At 44.1% G+C, this 21,780-nt stretch overlaps 2 long non-coding RNA genes across 2 annotated transcripts in view; both read right to left on the minus strand.

The window, feature by feature from the left end:
- The window catches only part of LOC307220362, a 54,646-nt gene that overhangs the window by 16,787 nt on the left and 16,079 nt on the right, over positions 1–21,780 (minus strand). The window lies entirely within an intron of this gene.
- On the minus strand, positions 113–11,912 carry LOC307220678. The gene is made up of 3 exons (XR_013841030.1): positions 11,667–11,912; positions 3,372–3,556; positions 113–2,226 (listed from the first exon to the last, which is right to left on the minus strand). It is a non-coding gene; the product is annotated as an uncharacterized lncRNA (long non-coding RNA).

The raw sequence follows: 21,780 nt of genomic DNA on the forward strand, positions 1-21,780 counted from the left end.
CAGTGAAATAATGTTATGGTTATCTAGTCAAGATTTCAAACTTTAACACCCCCCACAAAACAACCCGGCATTGTGTCTGCACAATCAAATCCTCATTCTAACCTTGATGGAATTTAAAACTCCTGAAAATTGCAGGTTGTTCTGTTCTTGTAATCTCACTAGGTGGCCTTGGCTAAGCCATGGGAAAATCATTCTGAACAACTTTACAGGATTATTAGAAAGATAATAATGTGTAACTGGCTTCAGCATGAGGGAGAAAAGCTAAATAAATAGTCATTTATATGTCCGAACTCAGCCTAAGATGGCAAGTCAAACCAGGAGTCTCCTGCTGCTCCAAGGTGCCCGAAGGGGGCAGCTGCATCTGGCCCTGCAAGGATGACCAGCCCTGAAAGCCTCCTTTCCCTCCAGACCGATGCATGGAAAATCCAGCTACATTAGCTTTGGCTGGAACATCAGGCTATTTTAGGAAACTTTATAAACAGCCAAGAGTGTGTGCCTCTCGCAAATCTTAATTTGCTCAGAAAACAACTTTTACATGTCTTAAACTGGCTTTTAACAGAGCGGCAAGTTCTGCCATTAAGAAGCATCAGGAGTTATTCTGCTGTTTAAAGCAAGTACCACCAGTGTACTCACATATAGCACATACCCCTAATTTAAAGAACTTGCAAAAAGACAGTCCCGGGAAAGAAGATAAACTTTGTTCCTGGCCTGCTCATCCCAGTATTTTCCACCCTTCTCCTGGAGACAGTGAGAGTCCAAAACTGAAGTTTTAGGTCCAACTCTGATCTGGCAAGCCTGTCTGGAAGGACACCTGAGGACAGGGCACGGCAGGAAGTCTCTACTGGGCCCTTGCCACCCGTGGAAGTGAGGGGCGTCTTCTTTCAAATATGAGAAGTTTCGCAAACTATTCCCAAGCTATATGGTGAGAGAAGAGGAGTCTGGAGCCCTCAGTTAAATGTGAGATCATCTGAAACGAAGATGGACATCATGTACAGATTAGTTCTGCAGCTGCATCCAAGTACAGTTGGTGCAGAACATGTGAGTCACGGCCCTGGCAGAAGGAAGCTGAAACAGAAGCTGAAGGCTTGTCGGGCGTCCAGGGCCCTCAAGACTCAGTGGCTGCCATTGGGAGGAGAACGTTGAACAAGGTCACATGCGAGTTGTTGTCGCATCTGGGCACCGTAGGCTGTGGGGGAAGAAGGCTAAGCAGGGCCTCTGAGAAATGCAGGACTTTCTAAAATCAAAACCAGCTAGCTAAAGATCCTGATTGCTAGAGCTGCCATACGTCTGGATTTCCCCAGACATTACTGGGATTTCCAAAAGGCGGCGCTTTGTCCTGCATCTTAGGCAAGCCAATGGAAAAAGCATGGGGGGGTCAATAACTTTGGGGGTGTCCTGTTTTTTACTTTTTGAAAAATGGCAACCCTACGATTCCAAGCTGAAAATAATAATACTGTTGCACCCACAATGCAGAACTAATAACATTTGTGTTAGACGAGCACAGCCGGCAGGCAGCTCCTTCCTCTGAAGCAGAGAAAGAATGGCCCACATTTTGATAGGTAGAGCCTAAAATGCCCCCTATTTAAATGAAGTAGCAGATGGAAACATGAAACTCTCCAAGGGTGGGGGGGGGCACGGTGAGGTTTTTTCCACTTAGCAGGACAGTGAGAACCTCTTCCAGACATAGGAGATGTTGCAAAAGATGCCATGGAGGGGAGAGTGAATACACTTGGGATGCAATCTCCTTTTGCTGTCCCTGGAACAGTGGAAGTCTTATTCAAAGCACTGCTACATTCAAATGGTTCCTATTTTCTCTCTCTGTGTGTGTGTCTGCCTCATGAGTCCATTTCCTGAAAACTAAGTGAACCCTCCCCCTCTTTTAGATTTATATACCACTCTTCATCAAAAGATCTGAGTGGTTCACAAGATAAAAATACGAAGTGGAAATCCAAAACTGCCACCTTTTCCAACCCCCTTAGCACAGACGCTGCAGGCAGTGGTGAGAGATGTAATGGCCGTACAGGATGAGCTTACAGTCTCCCACTTTGCAAATGAGCTAGGGTGAGTCTCAGACTCATGAACTGCCAATCCTCTCTTGTGCACCAGAGAAGGAGATCAGAAGCTTTTTGCTCCCACTTTTAAGCAAACCACAGTTTGATCCTGACCTGTTTTCACTTACCATGGTTTAAACAAACAACCCTGAGTTGGGTGCGTTTCAAATTAGAGCTGCAAAAGAGAAGAGGGGAGGCAAAGCGAGGCTTGTTGCAGCTCTTACATACAGTTGTAAAACCATGGTTCCCTGTTACATCTGAACCAAACTTCAAAGTAGGCAAAGCAGTCTGAGTGACAGAGATGCTTTCTATTCCAGCAATCCAGGCCACATGCAATTACACTAACCTCTGCCATGGGGATTTCATGGACTCCTGCACCTCTCCAAAGCATGGGTGAAAACTAGGACTCTGTGCGCGCGCGCACACACACACACACACACACACACACCCCTAATCCACCTTGTGGTCCCAATTTGTGGTCCTCAGATTGGATCAATTTGCCCACCCCAGGGAGTAAAGGTAAAGGGACCCCTCACCGTTAAGTCCAATCGCGGATGACTCTGTGGTTGTGGTGCTCATCTCGCTCTATAGGCCAAGGGAGCCGGCGTTTGTCCGCAGACAGCTTCCAGGTCATGTGGCCAGCATGACTAAGCCACTTCTGGTGAACCAGAGCAGAGCACGGAAATGCCGTTTACCCTCCCGCCAGAGCGGTACCTATTTATCTACTTGCACTTTGATGTGCTTTTGAACTGCTAAGTTGGCAGTTGGTCCCCAGATTGGGTCAATTTGGCCCCCGTGGGAGTATATAAAGCTAAAACAGGGTTTTTAAAGTAAAGGAGAATCAGTTATGAACATGAACCTGTGATATGAGCAAGCAGAGGCAGGCTGTCAAAATGGAAGGTGCCCCACACACGAAAGCCTTGCTTAGCTTAGTTGGCACAGCATGAGACTTGGGTTTGAGCGCTCCCTTGATGACGCTTGTGGTCCCTTGCAGCTCTGCAATTCTGTGGGCCACATGGTGTCTTCCAGCAACAACTCACAGAATTCTCGCAATACCCTGCTTTGTGAGATCTCGCCAGAAGCTGCAACTGCAGCGGCAAGAGTTGGTGGGGCAGCTGCTGGGTCCCCACCTTGTGGAATGACACTGCCCGAGGGGGCTGCTTCAATGGGCCTCCTGGGATGGCAGACCCTGTGTGGCAGCACATGAGAAGCTTCTCTGTTTTGACTGCTGTGAACACAGGAACCGCACCAAGTCAGGCCGTTGGCCCTTGAGCTCAGTATTTTCTGACTTGCAGCAGAGGACTTTCCTAGCCCTGCTACCTGAGGTCCTTGAAGGGGGAGATTCCAGCAACTGTTCCTGGCAATGCTGCCCTCCTGGCTCCTCTCCTGCTGGGCCTTCGGATTGCCCAGGATTTCAGAGGAAGCGGCTGGGAAAGCAGGATGTCTCCTCTTGCCCTCACTAGATGTCACTGTTGTTCTCTGCGCAACTTATCTGGCCATTTTCTCTGGCAGCAAAAGCAGAAGGGAGGAGAGGGAAGCCACTGAAATGCGGCCAGTTAAGAATCAGCTACTTTTATAATCTGCATGATTCAAAAGTTTTCAACAGAATCCTGAAGATTCTTTCTTCTGTATCCTTTATTCTCCAGTGCCGCCCCCATAAGAAAACTGCCTCTACAAGCAAATTAAGACAGACACGTAATTTGACTGGACTTCATATAAAAGTGCGAGTGATTTTGCAGCATGCCATAAATGGACTGATTTCCAGTGCATTGAGACAAATGACAGGCAGAGCTTTCCCACCCCTTTGCTCTTAAAGGGGGAAAGCGGGGGAACAGGATCCAGACTTCATCTTGCACCTTGTACTAGATTAAAGAGACCCAGCAGAAAGACTGTTTTAATTTTACTTATTGGAAACAACTGGCACATTGGGAAAATTACCATAATCTTCTGCCAAGTATGCCATCAAATGACCCCCTGAAAGGGAATATTTGCAAACCACAATGACTAACCTGTTATTATGGGATAGATTAACAAAAGCAAACAAGAGAGAGGAGAGACACTGGTGAAGACAGGAATTTGAGGATCATTTGATTTTTGCCAAAGGAAATAAAGAATGCAGCCCTCCAACATCTTACTCAAAGTAGGTAGGTCCCACAGAGGCCTCTCCAGAATAAACAAATTGAAAAGTGGTGCTGAAAAAGAGAAAGCACAGCATCAGAGCAAACTGGGGCTTCCTGACTTCTCAGTGCAATCTGTGGGCAGGAAAATCAAATATGATTTCACTGATTATTATTATTATTATTATTTGCCATTTTGCTGAATATTATTCAGGGAGGACTCCAACAGCTCAAGAGGAACTTGACGTTTTTAAAAATAGTTTTTCTCTCCTGAGAAATTTATTTAATAGATGCTGCAATCAAAATACAGTCCCCTGCAAAAAAAAAAAGAGGGGGAGGAGGAAAGGGCAGCCCATAGTACCACTCCGCCCCCCCCCCCCGTCCCCATACAGTGCTCAGGGTGCCTGTTCTAGCTAGTCTGTGGGTGGGTTTGCCTCATAGTGACTGGTGGCGAGTTGAATCTGCAGCAGATGGTGGAATGAATGGGACAGAAAGAGTTTCACTACGCATTAGGCATGAGATTTTTTTTAATCAATAGTTTAGTGGGGCAGGGGTTGCCCTGCTTGAAAATGACCCATAGAGGGCAATAAACATTGGGCATAATATTGAGTTGGAAGCGTGGATAAAATTATGGAATGAGGGTTTGAGATTTACGGGATGTATGGCTTTAAAAGAGAATGTGTTAAAAATGATGTATAGATGGCATTTAACGCCAACAAAATTGGCTCAAATGTATAGAAAGAGAGATAGAAGATGCTGGAAATGTAAAGAAGTAGATGGTGATTATTTTCATATGTGGTGGACCTGTGACAAGGTTAAAAATTTTTGGGAATCAATCTACAATGAGCTTAAAAAGATATTTAAATACACCTTTCCCAAAAGACCGGAAGCTTTTTTGCTAGGTCTAATGGGAAGGAAGATTAAAACAAAAGATCAGAATTTGTTTATGTATGCCACAGCCACCGTAAGAACCCTACTGGCCCAAAAATGGAAAACCCAAGATATACCAACCATCCAGGAGTGGCAGGTGAAGATAACAGATTTTGCGGAACTTGCCAAATTGACAGGGAGGATCTGGGACCAAGAGGACCAGAGATACAAGAACAGTTGGAGTAAATTCATTGAATACTTAAAGGAGAACTGTAAAAACTTAAAGACACTAGCAGGACTGGAATAATACCTTCAATGTAAAATAGTAGAGATATAAGAATAATATACACGATAAGAATGTGATAAATATATCAACTGAAGGGAGGGAGGGAAGTTGAGACTCGGCGGAGTCAAAGGGAGTATATTGTGATGGTACAGGTTGTTGGAAAAAGAATACTTAAAGAAAACAATAAAAAAATTATTTAAAAAAAGAAAAGAAAAGGACCCACAGAACGTGCGAATCATCACCTAGGATCCACAGCGGCAGACATGAATACAGCTTTGCAAATTAAGTCAATCGGGAAATCAGATGTTATTCTGGCAAGAAGGTAGAAAATTCCTTCTTGGCACCCTAACTTTCTGACTGTCTTGTCGCTGTGCCAGTTTGTGTGTTAGTGATTCCCCCTGGGCCGCGGAAGACGCTTGAAAGTGTGTCACAAGACTGCAGTGCAGATTTGGAAACAGCTCAGTCAAGGAACTGAAGGTGCTGAGTTTTGTGGGAGAACTGCAAGTATTTCCTGAACAAAGATAACAAGTCTTACTGGCAAGATTCCAATTTAAAATGGTTGAGAAGCACTCCCCCCCCCCCCGGACTTTGTACTAATATGGAGGGTCAGGTATTAAATGAGCTAAGGTGAATACAGAAACCTCAAGCCCAGTAGGAAAGACACATGAAAAATGAGTCTCTGAAGGTGCAAACAGCAGTACATTGTTTACTGCTGTCTGTTCCATCCACCTTGTGTGCAGCTATACCAATATAATTTGTCACAGTTTTATTTATTTCTAGGGTCATTCCAAGAAGATTGCTGTGGGTGCCTTGTTAACCAAGAATCATACTTCTAAAATGTGCTATTATAAGCAATGTGACCCACGAATTACACAAAAGTCACAAGCAGAGCCCTCTGAACACGTCCCATCTCAGAGTTCCCACAGTGTGGCCTTTAAGCTCTTAAAACATCCCTCCTTCAAAGTGGGGGTGCACCACTGAGGTTTGATTTTCATTTCATCTCTTTTGAAATCACATTGTTGTTTCTTAAATGTTGCTCGAGAACCAAAGACCAAAGGATTTGCACACTTCTTCCATAATGTTCCATTTAGCAAGTGATAGATAACACACTGTAAGATTATTTAAAGAGCTCCTAATTTTTAAAGCGCTATGTTTGGCATTTATTTATTTATTTATTTATTTATTTATTTATTTATTTATTTGCAAAAGCATTTCTATCCAGCTTGCTGGCTCCACAGTGGAGCCTCCCTGACTGCCCTTGCCCTTGCCCTTAAATTTGTATTGTTTAAAAACTGCAAAGAGAGAACACAAAGAAATATTTTTTAAAAGAAGAAGAACAGCAACACCAGTAGTGAACAGATAGCTGAAAAACACCTGAGGTAATCAATCAAACCACAATTTATAAATAACTTAAATTTGCACCTAAACAACCCAGGTTTTAGCTGCTACGGTTCGAATCCCTGCGGCGGGGTGCGCTCCCGTCGTTCGGTCCCAGCGCCTGCCAACCTAGCAGTTCGAAAGCACCCCCGGGTGCAAGTAGATAAATAGGGACTGCTTACCAGCGGGAAGGTAAACAGCGTTTCCGTGTGCGGCTCTGGCTCGCCAGAGCAGCGATGTCACGCTGGCCACGTGACCCGGAAGTGTCTCCGGACAGCGCTGGCCCCCGGCCTCTTGAGTGAGATGGGCGCACCAACCCCAGAGTCTGGCAAGACTGGCCCGTACGGGCAGGGGTACCTTTACCTTTACCTTAAAGGTGTCCTAAATGCTGGCCACATGACCCGGAAGCTGTACACTGGCTCCCTCGGCCAATAAAGCGAGATGAGGGCCGCAATCCCAGAGTCGGCCACGACCGGACCTAATGGTCAGGGGTCCCTTTACCTTACAAAGGTGTCCAGAGGGCAGGGGATGTGTGTGTAGGTGACAGCCACCTTGCAACCAGTTGTTGTGGGCATCCGTCTGTCTCAAGAGACAATGGAGTGTGCTTCTGGGGGTGAAGCCAAACCTCTGTGTTAGCAGCACCAAAGCAACCTCTCTGGGGCACAAGTCTGGGCCGTCTGTGTGTGGCTGTCCTGGCCGGCTGGATAACAAGACCCCGCTCTCGGGCTCACTGGAAAGCAGAGCACCAGCTTGGCCACACTGGAAGAAGGAGTACAAGGCGCCATCCAGCCGTCTTAGGGACTCCACTCCAGATTTGTGTCGGATTTGCTCCTTAGCCTTTTCTTCTCCCACAAGTCAGCAGAGGTTTGAAATCAGAGCTTTCCTTCTCCTAGAGGGCTACTTTCCCAGGTTGATGAGCCACATCTGCGCCTCACTTCCCTCCACAGCACATGCAGAAACCACCTTCCTGACCACTGGGTCCACTATTGGTCTCGTCTGCTCAATGCGCCAGAGCCTCTCTGTGCATGTAGCAGAAGTCCCTAACTCAATGATGGTTTGAGATGCATCAGCCACCCTCACCTGGTTTAGCCGGCCAGTCAAAGGCATTTCCTGGGGTGTGGCTGCTGTCGCCTGCTGACAGCTTCCAGGAGCCACAGGTGAGAGCTGAGTGCTCCTGAGGGTGGGGGCAAAAGGTGGACAAACTACCCCAGAAGGAGCACGACATGTTCCCCACCAGAGGTACTACTCCTTCCCTAACACCCACACACCCCAGGATCCGTTCCCATTGGGGTAGGATCACACCTGCCACTCCTATTTTGCACCATGAGCCATGGCTGGTGGGTTGATAGAAAACAAACCCTCAGTGCTCTCTGCACATATGCTGGAGCCTCCACAGCTTGAAAAGATGCTCCCAAGGGTGTTATTAGGATGGTGCATCATGGGGCCTAGAAGCCACCAAACTTCTTTCGCTTCTTCTGGTGCTGTTTTGGCAGTTGTTCTGCCCGGACACTGAGGTCCAGCGCTGAGGGTCTTCTAGCAGTTCCCTCGCTACGAGAAGCCAAGTTACAGAGAACCAGCAGAGGGCCTTCTCGGTAGTGTCACCCGCCCTGTGGAACGCCCTTCCACCAGATGTCAAAGAGAAAATAACTACCAAACTTTTAGAAGACATCTGAAGGCAGCCCTGTTTAGAGAAGCTTTTAATGTTTAATAGGTTATTGCATTTTAGTGTGGAAGGGGAGAGCTTAGAATCATATAATTGTAGAGTTAGAAGGGGCCATGAGGGTCATCTCGTCCAATCCCTGAAAAGCAGGAATATTCTGCCCAAAGTGGGGATTGAACCCACAATCCTGAGATTAAGAGTCTCTTGCTCTATTGACTGGGTTATCACAGTCGAGTGTCTTTCGTCGCCCATTTTGAAGTCTGCAGCTTTGTGTCAAAATGGGGCTGCAAAGATGGAGCTATGCAATATGTTTAAAAGTCAAAGTTTATTTTGAATAAATTCTGGTTTTAAATTTTGTGCTGTATAGAATATGCCAAAGCTTCTCAAACTTCAGGAAACAACAACTTAGCCAGAACTGAAACTGTTGGATGTGGACCAGGAGATAGAAGCAAAGGGGAAAGGGAGAGATCAGAAACATCTGGATTCACAGCAGGATCAAAAGTTAAGACTCTGAAGAAACAACTTGATGGATTTTTGAAGCCTGGGAAAAATATGAGTTTAAGCTTTCAATATAATTATTGTTGCTGTTGTTCTTTTTACTATTGTTTTGATTTCTTAGCCACCCTTTACCATAATGTCTGAGGCAGGTTAAGGTAAAGGTAAAGGGACCCCTGACAGTTAAGTCCATCTGCGAATGACTCTGGGGTTGTGGTGCTCATCTCGCTTTACTGGCTGAGGGAGCCAATGTTTGTCCGCTCCGCAGACAGTTTTTCCGGGTCATGTGGCCAGCATGACTAAGCCACTTCTGGCATAACGGAACACCGACACCAGAGCAGCACATGGAAACAGCATTTACCTTTCTGCCAGAGCGGTACCTATTAATCTACTTACACTTTTTGGCATGCTTTTGAACTGCTAGGTTGGCAGGAACAGGGACCGAGCAACAGGAGCTCACCCCGTTGCAGGGATTTGAACTGCCAACCTTTTGATCGGCAAACCCAAGGCTCAGTGGTTTGGACCACAGCGCCACCCACGTCCCCTGAGGCAAGGTTACAACCATCAAAAACACAATATTAGAAACAGTTAAAACAAATCATCATCGGTTGGGCCCTAAAATATATATCTCAAATGCAGACCCTTCAAGTGCCCCTATTTTCCAGGGACAGTCCTGAATTTACAGAAGCTGTCCCAGTTTCTGATTTGATCCCAGAATGTCCCGCTTTCCCTTAGGACGTCCCTATTTTCATCAGAGAAATGTTGGTGAGTATGGAAGTGCTAAAAGTCAGGGTAAAAAGTGTGGGGACAGTGGGAGGGTGAAATGTAAATGGTATGGAATAATTTGGAGGGAGAATGGCTATAAATGACACCTCCTAGCTCAATCCGGCAGACCTGAATGCTATTGGGAAGGAAGCTGAACCTGCAAATACATTTTATGTTGCAATATCAAGGCAGTTCCAACTAATTCTCGCAACAGAGCCAAGAGGTGGTTAGGCTGATTTACACCAGTTACCTGGTGTTTGCAACAAAACCATATACAGTAAATCTGAAATTTGATTATTTTCAATTTTTTGTTAAATTTCTATAGTGCCCTTCATCTGAAGATCACAGAGCACTTTACACTATAAAATCACAAAATAGTAAGAAAATAGTGCAGTATGCAGGCACAAGATGGCAATGGGGACATAACCTTTCCAGGCCAGCAATTAAGCAAGGCCATTGCTAGGCCATCGAAGTGAAAGTTGGCTTGGACTCTGGCTACCTGGAAGACCACTTTCTTCAACACATGCCCAGGAGGCCAGAGAGATCATCTGTAGAGCCCCTCCTCCATCCACTGGGTGCCCCCTCCCCTCTGAAATGAGGCAAATGGCAATGGAAAGGGGGGGGGGCTTCTCTATGGTAGAAACTTGCTCTTCTATTTTCCATTTTCTAGACTTCGTTTTTAAAACGTGCAATCAGGGATGGCTGTTGCTTTCCCCCTGCCAACATCTTGATGCGGACAGTTTGAGAGGCCAGGGCCTAGGAACATTTCAGCAAGAGCTGTGCTGGGGGTCTTCAACAAAGCAGTTAGCTGGTGAAGCTCCATAAACTCCCTACTGTTCATCTGCCAGAAGGGTGAAAAGAGAGGCTACAGATTCTTGGCTCAGCTATCGCTGCAACACACGAGAGACACTACCTGCCTACTTATGTTAAGCTAGCAGTTAGGGAAAGTTCAGAAGACAGTTCTGAATTTTCTGGCTACAACACCATGTTATGTCTATTTTGTTAATAAATCAAATTGATTGGCTGAAGTGCAGCTGCTGTAGTCTGATGCAAGAGAGTTCTGAACAACTCACTGCATCTCACCCTAAATCCTTGCCTTGGGCCTTTCAGACCACCTATGATTCCATCCTTATATTCTACGCAGCTGGCTACCCTACTATGGGAAACAAAGGTGAGGGCATTTAGATGCCCAGCTAAGCTGGTCTTCCTTGTGGGCCCCATGGGGCACAGAGAGGGGTAAGGACTCTCTTGGGTACCTTAGTACACATCACTCACAGGTTCAAGGGCTGAAACTGGACTCTGGTTCAAATCGAATGTAAGAGTTTGGCTGCTCTCCAATGGTTGCAGCTGTTACTAGAACAAACATAGAGATGATTCTTGACATAATAACAAAGCTAATCTGTACACAATAGATATAGAAATTCTTGAAAACTATTGCAGCTAACTAATGATGTAGTATGCAATATTTCCAATATGCCTTATTAGCAGTGGGCAATATTGGTCATGGCCAGTTGAAACATAGAAGTGGCATATGATGCAATCAGACACAGCAATAAGGACAGAAGTGCATGGACTTTGTACCATTACAGTGGTGCCTTGCAAGACGAAAAGAATCCGTTCCGCGAGTCTCTTCGTCTAGCGGTTTTTTCATCTTGTGAAGCAAGCCCATTGACGGCTTAGCAGATTAGCACTATTAGCAGTTTAGCGGCTTTTAGCGGCTTTTAGCGGCTTATCGGATAAGCGGCTTAGCGGCTTAGAAAAAGGGGGGGAAAGGGGGGGAAAAACCACAGGAACTTGCAAGACATTTTCGTCTTTCAAAGCAAGCCCATAGGAAATTTGTTTTGCGAAGCACCTCCAAAACGGAAAACTCTTTCGTCTAGCGAGTTTTCCGTCTTGCGAGGTATTCGTCTTGCGGGGAACCACTGTATTACCTCCATAGCAGTGGTCAGAGAGGTGGCGGTGACATGCTGAGCAATTCTGAGCAAAGAAATGCAAATCCCATACTTGGAATAAAGTAGCCAAGTTAAATAATTGCTTTTGCATACTTGCCTTGCATAATTAGTTCATTTTCCAGTATTCACAACAGCTAGAGGCTATCATCTTCCTGAGTATAAATCAGTTTAACAGGCAAAGGATTGATCCAGACTGAGTATATCTGTGCAGAAGTAAGTGCCACAGTGACTGCATTCACACGGCGGGTTATTTCGTTTCCCCAATTTATAGTTGAGTTTTCACATGATGTCAAAGCCACTTCTGGAAATTTAGTGAAACACAGTGGAGGTTTAGCACTGATTTCCTTGTTAATTGCTTCCCCACAATTTTTTTTTTGCAACCCCATTAACCCAGAAAATCCTGGGAATAAAGTGATGGGATTTGGGGCAGTATACCAGCATAGTTCTTTCCTGCTGTTTCATGGGTGCCTCATGTAGGGGCAGAAATACATGTATGCAGGAAGCACAGGGAAGTAGCAACTATGTTTGATGGTGTTTGCTGTTGTGTCACACCACACCCATTGTGGCATGAACCAAACTGAGGGCAACATCCCAGTTTATCTGTCAAAAAGCCACAATTCTATAACACAGCAGGTCCATAGCTGTCAGCGTTTCCCTTTTTTAAAGGGAAATTCCCTTATTCCTAATAGGATTTCTCACAAGAAAAGGGAAAAGCTGATAGCTATGAGCAGGTCCGAAGCACTGGGGAAAGTAAGACAATATTCGCCATGCTTCTTCTTTTGCAATCACTCGTAGCCAAGTAAGATTGTCTTCCATGAACACGGTTTTAACAGTGAGTCCGTAAGTGACTGTGGAGGCCAATTCTGGATCCACAGATGCTTCTACGGGGGGGGGGGATAGGTTTCCAGGAGGGAGTTGATGACGATGTGGATTTGCCTAGCGTCCCTTCCTCTTAGCGTGTTTCTCCCTTGCGTCCTGAGTTTGGGTGTCTTCAAAGCCCATGACACCTTTGGTAAAGGCTGTTCTCCAATTGGACTGCTCGCAGGCCAGTGTTTACCGGTTGTCGGTGTTTATACTACATTTTTTTTAGATGATGGACCCTGAGTTCACAAGGACATAGTTTCAGGCAAAGGGTAGATATTGCGGCAGGCAGCTGAAAGCAGTTGAATTTTGGTCTCATTGAACTCAACAAAATGTGCTACGTCATTACAAGAGCCACTTCTTTCAATATTTATTTTGACTAACCTAGTTAAAAACTTTCATTAAAAAAAATAAATCCAAGTGTGATATGACCCTTTTCAGGCTTTTAGCTTGTTCGAAATGGCCTCCTATGACAAGCAGCGGCTAAAACTACAAAGGCAGAGATGGGGAAATGGAACTCCCCTTTCTTTTCCTTTTTACAGTAGTAAAGGGAACATGTGTTTGCACTCAGAACCAATACTATTAAAGAACCAGTTAAGCAGACACAAGCATTTGAAAGAAAAACCTCTACATTTCAAATGAAAAAAGTACTTTTTCATATTTCTTTATAAACCTGTGTCTCCTGATTTTATTTTTTTCCTTTGCTAGACAAAATTGGCAAGAGAAGCCCATGGGGGGCACGGGGGAGAGGCTAGGGAGATAGACGACAGCTTCACTTCAGAGGTCAGACGCTGGCTTCATAGCAAAGTGACCTGAGTGGAAACTGAGATGTCAGCCGTGACACTGTCTTTTATACAAGTACTTAGTGGCTCTGTTTCCTCCACAGAGCAAGAAGTCCCAAGATGGGTCCGTTCTTCTTCCCATGGATCTCTGCTTATTCACAGAATAGAATAATAGAAGTTGTAGAGTTGGAAGGGACCCTGAGGGTCATCTAGTCCAACCCCGTAAAAGGCAGCTGCCCCATATGGGGATCAAACCTGCAACCTTGGCGTTATCAGCACCACGTCCTAACCAACTGAGGTATCTGTAGCTCTAGGAGGATAATAGGGGCTCCTAGCAAGCACCCCGAACAAACTACAGCTCCCAGAATTCTTTTGAGGAAGCCATGACTGTTTAAATTGCTATGATACTGCTTTAAATGTGTAGTGCAGATGGAGCTCTACAAAAACAGAACAGCCGGCCATGTTCTCGTTTCCAAATGGGAGAACGGAAGCCAAGAGTGGATCTGTGACACAGGAATACTTGTGGCTTTGCCTCACAAGATTCTGTGAGGATGAATGATGGGGAAAGTCATGAGGCACTTTGCAAAATTAATATGCCGTAGACAAACCAGGGAGCTGAACTGAACCAGAAATAAAGCAAAGAAAGCACAAGCAGACAGATACCATGCCCCCCCCCCAAAGCCAGAAGAGAACATGAACCACTGAAGTCTATGCTGACCCCAAACGAAAAACAACAGCAACAAGAATCAGGTTACCACTTCCAAAATAGGGTTGGACTGAAAGTGGAGGTAGTCAACTAAGTTTTAGTCAGAGTAGACCCATTTCAATTAATGGCCCTACTTGAATCCTCTCCATTAATTTCAGTGGGCCTACTTTGAGTAAAATTTCAATCAATTCCGCCCATGGTGCGGTAGGACACTCCCTGAGGTTGCTCCTTGAACTGGGACTGAGTCTGAATGTAAGAAGGAGCTCCTAGCCATCTTGTGATACATGAGGCTAAAATGGGATGTGACAAAGGGCAGATGAGGAGCTTTTAAAGTGTTTTTGAATAGTGTGAAATACTTGGACAGTCCCACCGGCACCCACTTAAATGAATTATGAGCACACAAATCTAATATGAGTGGAGAGATTTACACATTTTGGATTTCCTCAGACCTTTGCACTCTTTGCCTTCTTCAAGAGCTGTGATGGGAAACAGCAGGCAAGATGGATGCCTGCTTACTTTACACCGTTATAGCAAACAGGAAAGGACAGCCCTTCTTCCATGCTAGGAAATTCCTGTAATTATTCAAGTTGTTGAAGAAAGCTACCTATTTAGCATATATGTAGCAGTCTTACCAACAGTGGCTTCTGACACAAACTGCTTTTGTTACGGGTTGGTCTGTGGGGCCATATACTCAATGGAGCTGCCATGCACTGAGTGCATTTAAACAAATGGAATATTTCCCTAGCTTTCCTTATTATAGTGCTAGCAATATAATAGCCCTTGCCCTGTTTCCTGATGTTCCTTTCATGCTGCATTATGGAATGGAGGCCTTTTCATCAATATACCAGCATGTTGTGCTAAATTTAATTCACACCAGTGGGTGCAGTTTGACACAACAACAAACATTACTGCCCAACCTCACTACTCTATGCAGATGCATGCTTCTGAACTGTGTGAGGCCCCAAATTTCATCACTTTGCTCCTGGGATCTTTGAGGTTAATGGAGTTGCAAACAGATGTTTTTGTCTGGAAACAATTAACATATCAATGAATGTTGAACTTCTACTATATTCTGCTAGATTTTCAGAATTGGCTTTTACATCACACAAAAGCTTAAATATAATGTGGAAATTAGCAGGGAAACTTCGGGGAAATGGGATAAGCTGCTGTGTGAATGCAGCCACTGCCCAAGTTCCAAGGTAGATCACGTCCCAAAGCCTAGAAATAGTCATCTTCTGCATTTCTAGATGCTGCTGGGTTCTCTAAATGTATCCACGAGATTCCTTTGCCCTGCATGTGTCCACTCAACCGCTTTGATCAGTGGAATTGGCACCCTTAATTTTGTTGATTACATTTATCATGGATCACCCCTGGCCAGGGGGCAGCCAGTTGGCATCCTTAAATGAGATAGCTACTGTATTTTCCTGACCCCCATGTATAAAATGCCCCCTGTGTTGGGGGACTCCTATTTAAGAAAATGGGGGGAGATGGCCCAGAGTTGTTGAGCTTTTTGGGGGAGGATTGCCCAGAATTGAGCTTTTTTGTGTGTGTGGGGGGGGAATTGCCAAAAATCACTCACCTGACTGACAAACACTGCCAATCACATGCGTCAATAAACCCACAAAGTGTCGGCCAATTGCCGCCACCAGTCCACAGCAGCCCTGGCCGCAGCCACCAATCACCCACCCAATCGCCGCTGACAACCTCCTGCTCGCGGCTGCAACCAATCGCCCGTCCCCCTCTGCATTATCTGTGTATAAGACGAGCCCCAGTTTTGAACATTATTTTAAACTCTCATCTTATACACGGAAAAGTACGGTAATTCACTCCATGCCATTTGCTAATAAGCAATTCATCTTGTGAGGTGAGTAACATTTACATGTTTCAGTTCCGGTGTGTCAGTCAGGCCACTTTTCTAGACCTGGCCTGGCCTGAACCAGAACTAGACAGAATGATTTCTGTCACCGTTGAAGCCAAATGGGAATGAAATAAACAGAAATGCAATGGTCTGACTCTCTGATAAAAATCTATGTCTGTGACTCTGTTGTGCGAGCGCTGGTCCCCCTGGACCCCTGGGTGACTGCTAATAGAACTGGGCACATGCTTTTGCACAGGTGTTGCAAATTTTGTTGGTTTTTATGAGCAGGGCAAGAACATCTGGCTTTCCAGATCCTCTGGCTCTGAAGTCACTAATTGCTTCCAGTTGCCAGGAAATAAAAGAATATTTCTGCCACGAATGAGCTTTTGTGGGAGTAGGATAAAAAAGAAAGAGGGAGGGCGAGAGAGACTTACAAAGCAGAAGAGGGTGTAATATTTTATGAAACTTTACAGCTAAGTGTCTTCCAGAGGTTTTTCATTATGAGATGGTTTAGCAGATGTCTGAGCACTGGGGATGTAATTTGAATTTACATGACAACAGGGAAAGCAACCCAAGCCCCTGTATTATTCTTGGTTTGTACTTCACATTGGGTTTCCAATCCACTTTTATGTCCATGCAGATGAATGAAATGCCTCCTGTCAACAGGTGCTCACCTAGGAGCCATAGGAAAGCCACAAGTTTAACTTTTCCATTCAGCTCCATCTTAAATCGGACTCTATGGATGGGTTTCGGACTCCAAGGAATGGCCTGTTAAACTGTGATTACCAGTTCAGACCACACAGGGGTTGGCAATGTAACCATCTGGTGTTTCTGTGCACCCCTGAATTGGGATGTATCACAGCCCATTTGGGCTTAAGGCATCTCTCACATCTGGTTTGTGTTATTCTATTTGCATCTGCAGCTAAGCTGTTTAATCGATACATTGCTTCTGCTGGCAGTTTATGTGTTGGCTCCTTGTTTGGCGCAACTGGGCTTCAGGGCCCTTGTGGGTGAATAGATACACCAATGATTGTCTACTATCTGCTATTCTAGAAAGACAGGATGTTTCAGGTAGAGTGGTGTGCTGTTTCCTTCTTAAGCTGATTGTATCATCATCATCATCTTACTCAGAAGTCAGTTTCATTGGGCTTCTTTGCATAACACATGTGCGTGTGAGAAAAAGATGAGGCAGGAGGTGGGTCCTGTGGGGGGAAGCCAATGGGGAGTGTGTGTGTTGTGTATGTGTGAGAGAGAGACACAATGAGAGAGATAAAAAATTGGCTCTGTCGCGTCCCTGATTTGTCTGATTAAGGCTGATTTTGGTCAAATTTGTGCATAAATGGGAAGAAGAAAACCTTGATTTTAAATTAGAGTTTAGAGACTGAATAGACTTGTCCCAAATGCTATAGAGGGGATGCGGGTGGTGCTGTGGGTTAAACCACAGGGCCTAGGACTTGCCGATCAGAAGGTCGGCGGTTCGAATCCCCGCGATGGGGTGAGCTCCTGTTGCTCAGTCCCAGCTCCTGCCAACCTAGCAGTTTGAAAACACGTCAAAGTGCAAGTAGATAAATAGGTACCGCTCTGGCGGGAAGGTTAATGGCATTTCCGTGCACTGCTCTGGTTCGCTAGAAGTGGCTTAGTCTTGCTGGCCACATGACCCAGATGCTGTATGCCAGCTCCCTCAGCCAATAAAGCAAGATGAGCGCCGCAACCCCAGAGTCAGCCACGACTGGACCTAATGGTCAGGGGTCCCTTTACCTTTTTAAATGCTATAGAAGGCCATGGAAAGATTCTCATAAGCTTTTCTGGCCTTTGGCTCAAGCTCTTAGGCTCATGGTGTACAGGAATGTACGGTTAAGGAAGGAATGGGCGGTTTGTGGCCCTCCAGATGTTGCTGAATTACAACTCCCATAATCTCTGGTCATTGTTCATGCAGGCTGAGCATGAGGGGAGCTGGAATCCAACAACATCTGGAGGTTCACAGGTTCCCTAACCCAGAACTAGAAAATATCTATCTTAAGAGGCTTGCAACGGGCTTAGTAGTAGCAGAATTCGTATCCTCCTCCTCCTCCTCCTCCAAATTTATATCCTGCCCTTCCACCAAAAGAAGCCCAGAGTGGCAAACAATGATTAAAACATCTAAAGACAATTCCAGTACAGGAGTAGACTGGCAAAGATCTCTACTTGTATATAGCTCTGTTTAATCAACCTGCTACATTATTTTTGTGGGACCAGAGTTAAACAAATGGTCTCGGTCTGGCAGCACAGCCTCCAAAGCAGCTTATTTTCTAATGTACATTGAACCAAAGGACAGGGGTATCAGCAAAGCATGGGGCTGCTGGAATCCAAGCACAAATGCTTCCATACAAAGCACACTTTTCCATGAAAGATACCTAGGCCCAGCTGAAATAATTCAGCTGCAATTGTTAATGCAGAATTGCGTGCAACTGGGATAAGGATGATTGTACTAGAATAGGGTGTTTTCGTAGGCTCTAACTTCAAAGCAGTACAAGAGAAACTACTAATGAAGGATGAATCAACCCCAGACAGGGTTACTTAAGGTGGCCACTTATACTTCACCAGAAAATAAGAAATGCATCGCAAAGGACAAAAGAGGACACAGATTTCCATATGCTAACTTAAAAGCATGGGTGCAAATTTGGAAATTAGCACCATAATTTAAATAGAAATACAACTGGCAGTATCCAACAAAGTAGTTTTGCTGGACGCTGCCCAAAACATCTCACCCTAGCAGTGAAAAGTGTGACCAGGTGACCTCTGTGTCTGCGCAGTCTGTGTTTTGAAGTCTGAAGTTTCCCTCACACAAGACCCCCCACAAGATAGCCTGTGGTAAATTGTGGAAATACATTCAACTGCCATATCATGTGGTGGGTCTGCTCTATTTACCTGGGGGCTTAAGGGGGTGAGTCCGCTACAAGTCTATCAGCTAATCACAACACAGGTAGCACAGAAACTGTTTCTCTGTCCCTTAACTCTGTGAAGGAAATTCTTTTCCTTGGCATTCTCATGTTGATTTTTAAAATATTTAAAAATGCTGTTGCAGAATACAAGAACATAGAACACATGTGAACACTTTTGTAAATGTGTGCAATGCACTTAGGAATCTCTTTTATTTTATTTAACTTTCTAGTTTTCATAGTTGTGTGGCTGGTGAGGTGGGGGTGGCAGCTGCAAACATGTTGGACAAACTGGAGAAGATTTGTACAAACGTTCTGGTTTCCTGTATGTGGGTTTTCTACAAGTCTTTGAACATGAAGTTCAACCTATGAGCTGATTTTACAGATCTGTGAATTTTTCTATGAGTTCTAATCCTTCTTTTTGGATTCCAACAACAGCAACAAAAGCTGAAATGGGAAAAAAAGGCTTGCTTTAAGCACTCCAGAAGAATGACGTATTTATGCACACACAAAATCTGTCATCCCAATTACACACAGTGGGTTGAAACAACTAAATAATTTTAAAAGAATGTGTATTCAACAAGTCAACTGAGTATTCGGTACTTCACCCTCAAGTAATTTATTTTCTATTTACTGGCAGCAGTCTGAATGACAGAACTGAAAGGAAATAAATTTGGGAAAGTCAGAGGTAACAAATTATGTTTAACCATGTTTATTAAATTATGTTTCTTGGATTAACAGTGATATGCTTGGTTCCAAATTCACATTTAAAAATTCTGGAATTGCTGAAAACTATGGAAAGCCAAACAAGCAGATATAAAAGCTGAAACCAGAAAACATTTGCTGTCCGATCAAGTCAGCTGGTATACTGACCCTATTGCCACACTAGAATCAAGCCCAGTATTTAAGCCTGGAGGCAAAGGAATGCCTGGTTCCATCACAGAATGATGAAAGCATAGGATAGTGGAGTTGGAAGGGGGCCTGGGTCATCTAGTCCAACCCCCTGCATTGCAGGGATCTCAACTAGATCATACAGGACAAGTGGCCATCCAACCTCTGCTTAAAAACCTCCAAGGAAGGAGAGTCCACAACCTTCCAATGTCAAATGGCTCTTGCTGTCAGAAAGTTCTTCCTGATGTTTAGTCGGAATCTCTTGTAACTTGTAACTTGAATGTGTTGGTTTCTGCTCTCTTCACTGTGCAGCGAAGTGCTTGTCACGAGACAGGTGTTTACATTCCACAGAGTTGCTGTTGGGTTTTCCCACGGGAAAGGGAGACTGGATGTGACGTACACTGGTTTCCTGTTTTTCACTGTTCTCACAGTGATTCTCTCCGTGCTTCAGAGGAGAGAGGATGCTTTTTCTGCTCCGGCAGAGGCAAGATGTTTTCCTGTAATCTACCAGCTTTGAAATGTAAATAAAGCAACTTAGAGTAAGAGCACGTATTCCTCATCATTCTGCTGTGCTTGGGACACTGCAAATTCAACAGAATGCATCGGTTTGGGTCCTACCCTCTGGAGCAGGAGAAAACAAGCTTGCTCCATTCTCCGTGTGACACCACACTCAGGAGTAGTATTAAGAGCATGAACAACAACCGCCACAAAGGCTTACACACTCACACCCATACTATTGGAACTCAAGGACAGCCAATGACATGGATTGGCAGTAAGTTAAAGGCAGACCAAAGAAAAGACCTCAAACTATTCAACGATTAAGATGAGTGTGCTGCCAAATATGTTATCCTTATTTCAGACAATTCCAATAATTAAGGGGACAACGATATTTAAAGAGTGGCAAAGAGCAATTTCAAGATATATCTGGCAAGGTAAGAAGCCAATAATTATGTATAAGTTATTAACGGATACGAAAGAAAGAGGCGGCTTCGCCCTGCCAGACTTGAAATTATATTATGAAGCTTCATGTCTCTGCTGGTTGAAAGAATGGATAAAGTAAAAAAATACTGAGTTATTGGACTTAGAAGGTTTTGATAACAGATTTGGCTGGCACGCATATCTATGGTGTGAGAAAAGAAAGATTCATAAAGGTTTCGAAAACCACATCTTTAGAAGATCTCTCATAGAAATATGGGAGAGATATAGAAGTTTATTAGAATCAAGAACTCCCCACTGGCTATCTCTGTTAGAAGTTATGAGTCTTAAGAAAGTCAATATGAGGGGGAACTGGATTACATATAAAGAATTGATTATAAAGGAAGGAGGAAAATGAAACCCTATGAAGAAGTGAAAGAGTATGTGTATGATTGGTTGCATTATTATCAGGTTAACGAAATGTTTAAAAAGGACTTAAAAGAAAGAGGTTATGAGGAAAAAGAATCAAAATTTCAAATAGAAATAATAAACAATGAAAATAAAATTTTGTCCAAGATGTATAAAATCTTGCTAGAATGGTATACAAAAGATGAGGAAGTTAAATAGGTTATGATACACTGGGCCAGAGATTTGGGTTATAATATACAGTTTAACGATTGGATAAAACTGTGGAATGAAAATATAAAATTTACGGCATGTACTGTGTTAAAGGAAAATGTTATGAAAATGATTTATAGATGGTACATCACACCTGTGAAACTGGCAAAAATGTATAAAACATGTAATAAGTGTTGGAAATGTAAAGAAAAAGCAGGAACATTTTATCATATGTGGTGGGATTGTAAGAAGGTGAAAGGCTTCTGGGAAATGATATATAATGAGATGAAAAAGATGTTGAAATATACGTTTGTTAAGAAACCAGAGGCTTTTCTTCTAGGAATAGTAGGAAATGAAATAAATAGAATGGACTGTAAACTTTTCCAATATGCAGTAACAGCAGCGAGAATATTATTGGCCCAAAAATGGAAACAGGAACAATTGCCGACGCTCGAAGAATGGAGAATGAAACTGATGGAGTATGCTGAACTGGACAAACTAACAGGAAAGATCAGATATATACAAGATCAAAAGTTCACTGAAGACTGGGGGAAATTTTCAGACTACTGTATCTGAAATGTGTATGTGATGAGCAAATAACGCTAGTGGGATTTCAAGAAGTTCTGTAAATGATAGAGGACTATTGTATTGATGAAAA

This window comes from Podarcis cretensis (genome assembly GCF_951804945.1).
Source record: "Podarcis cretensis genome assembly, chromosome: 1".
Taxonomy (NCBI): Eukaryota; Metazoa; Chordata; class Lepidosauria; order Squamata; family Lacertidae; genus Podarcis; species Podarcis cretensis.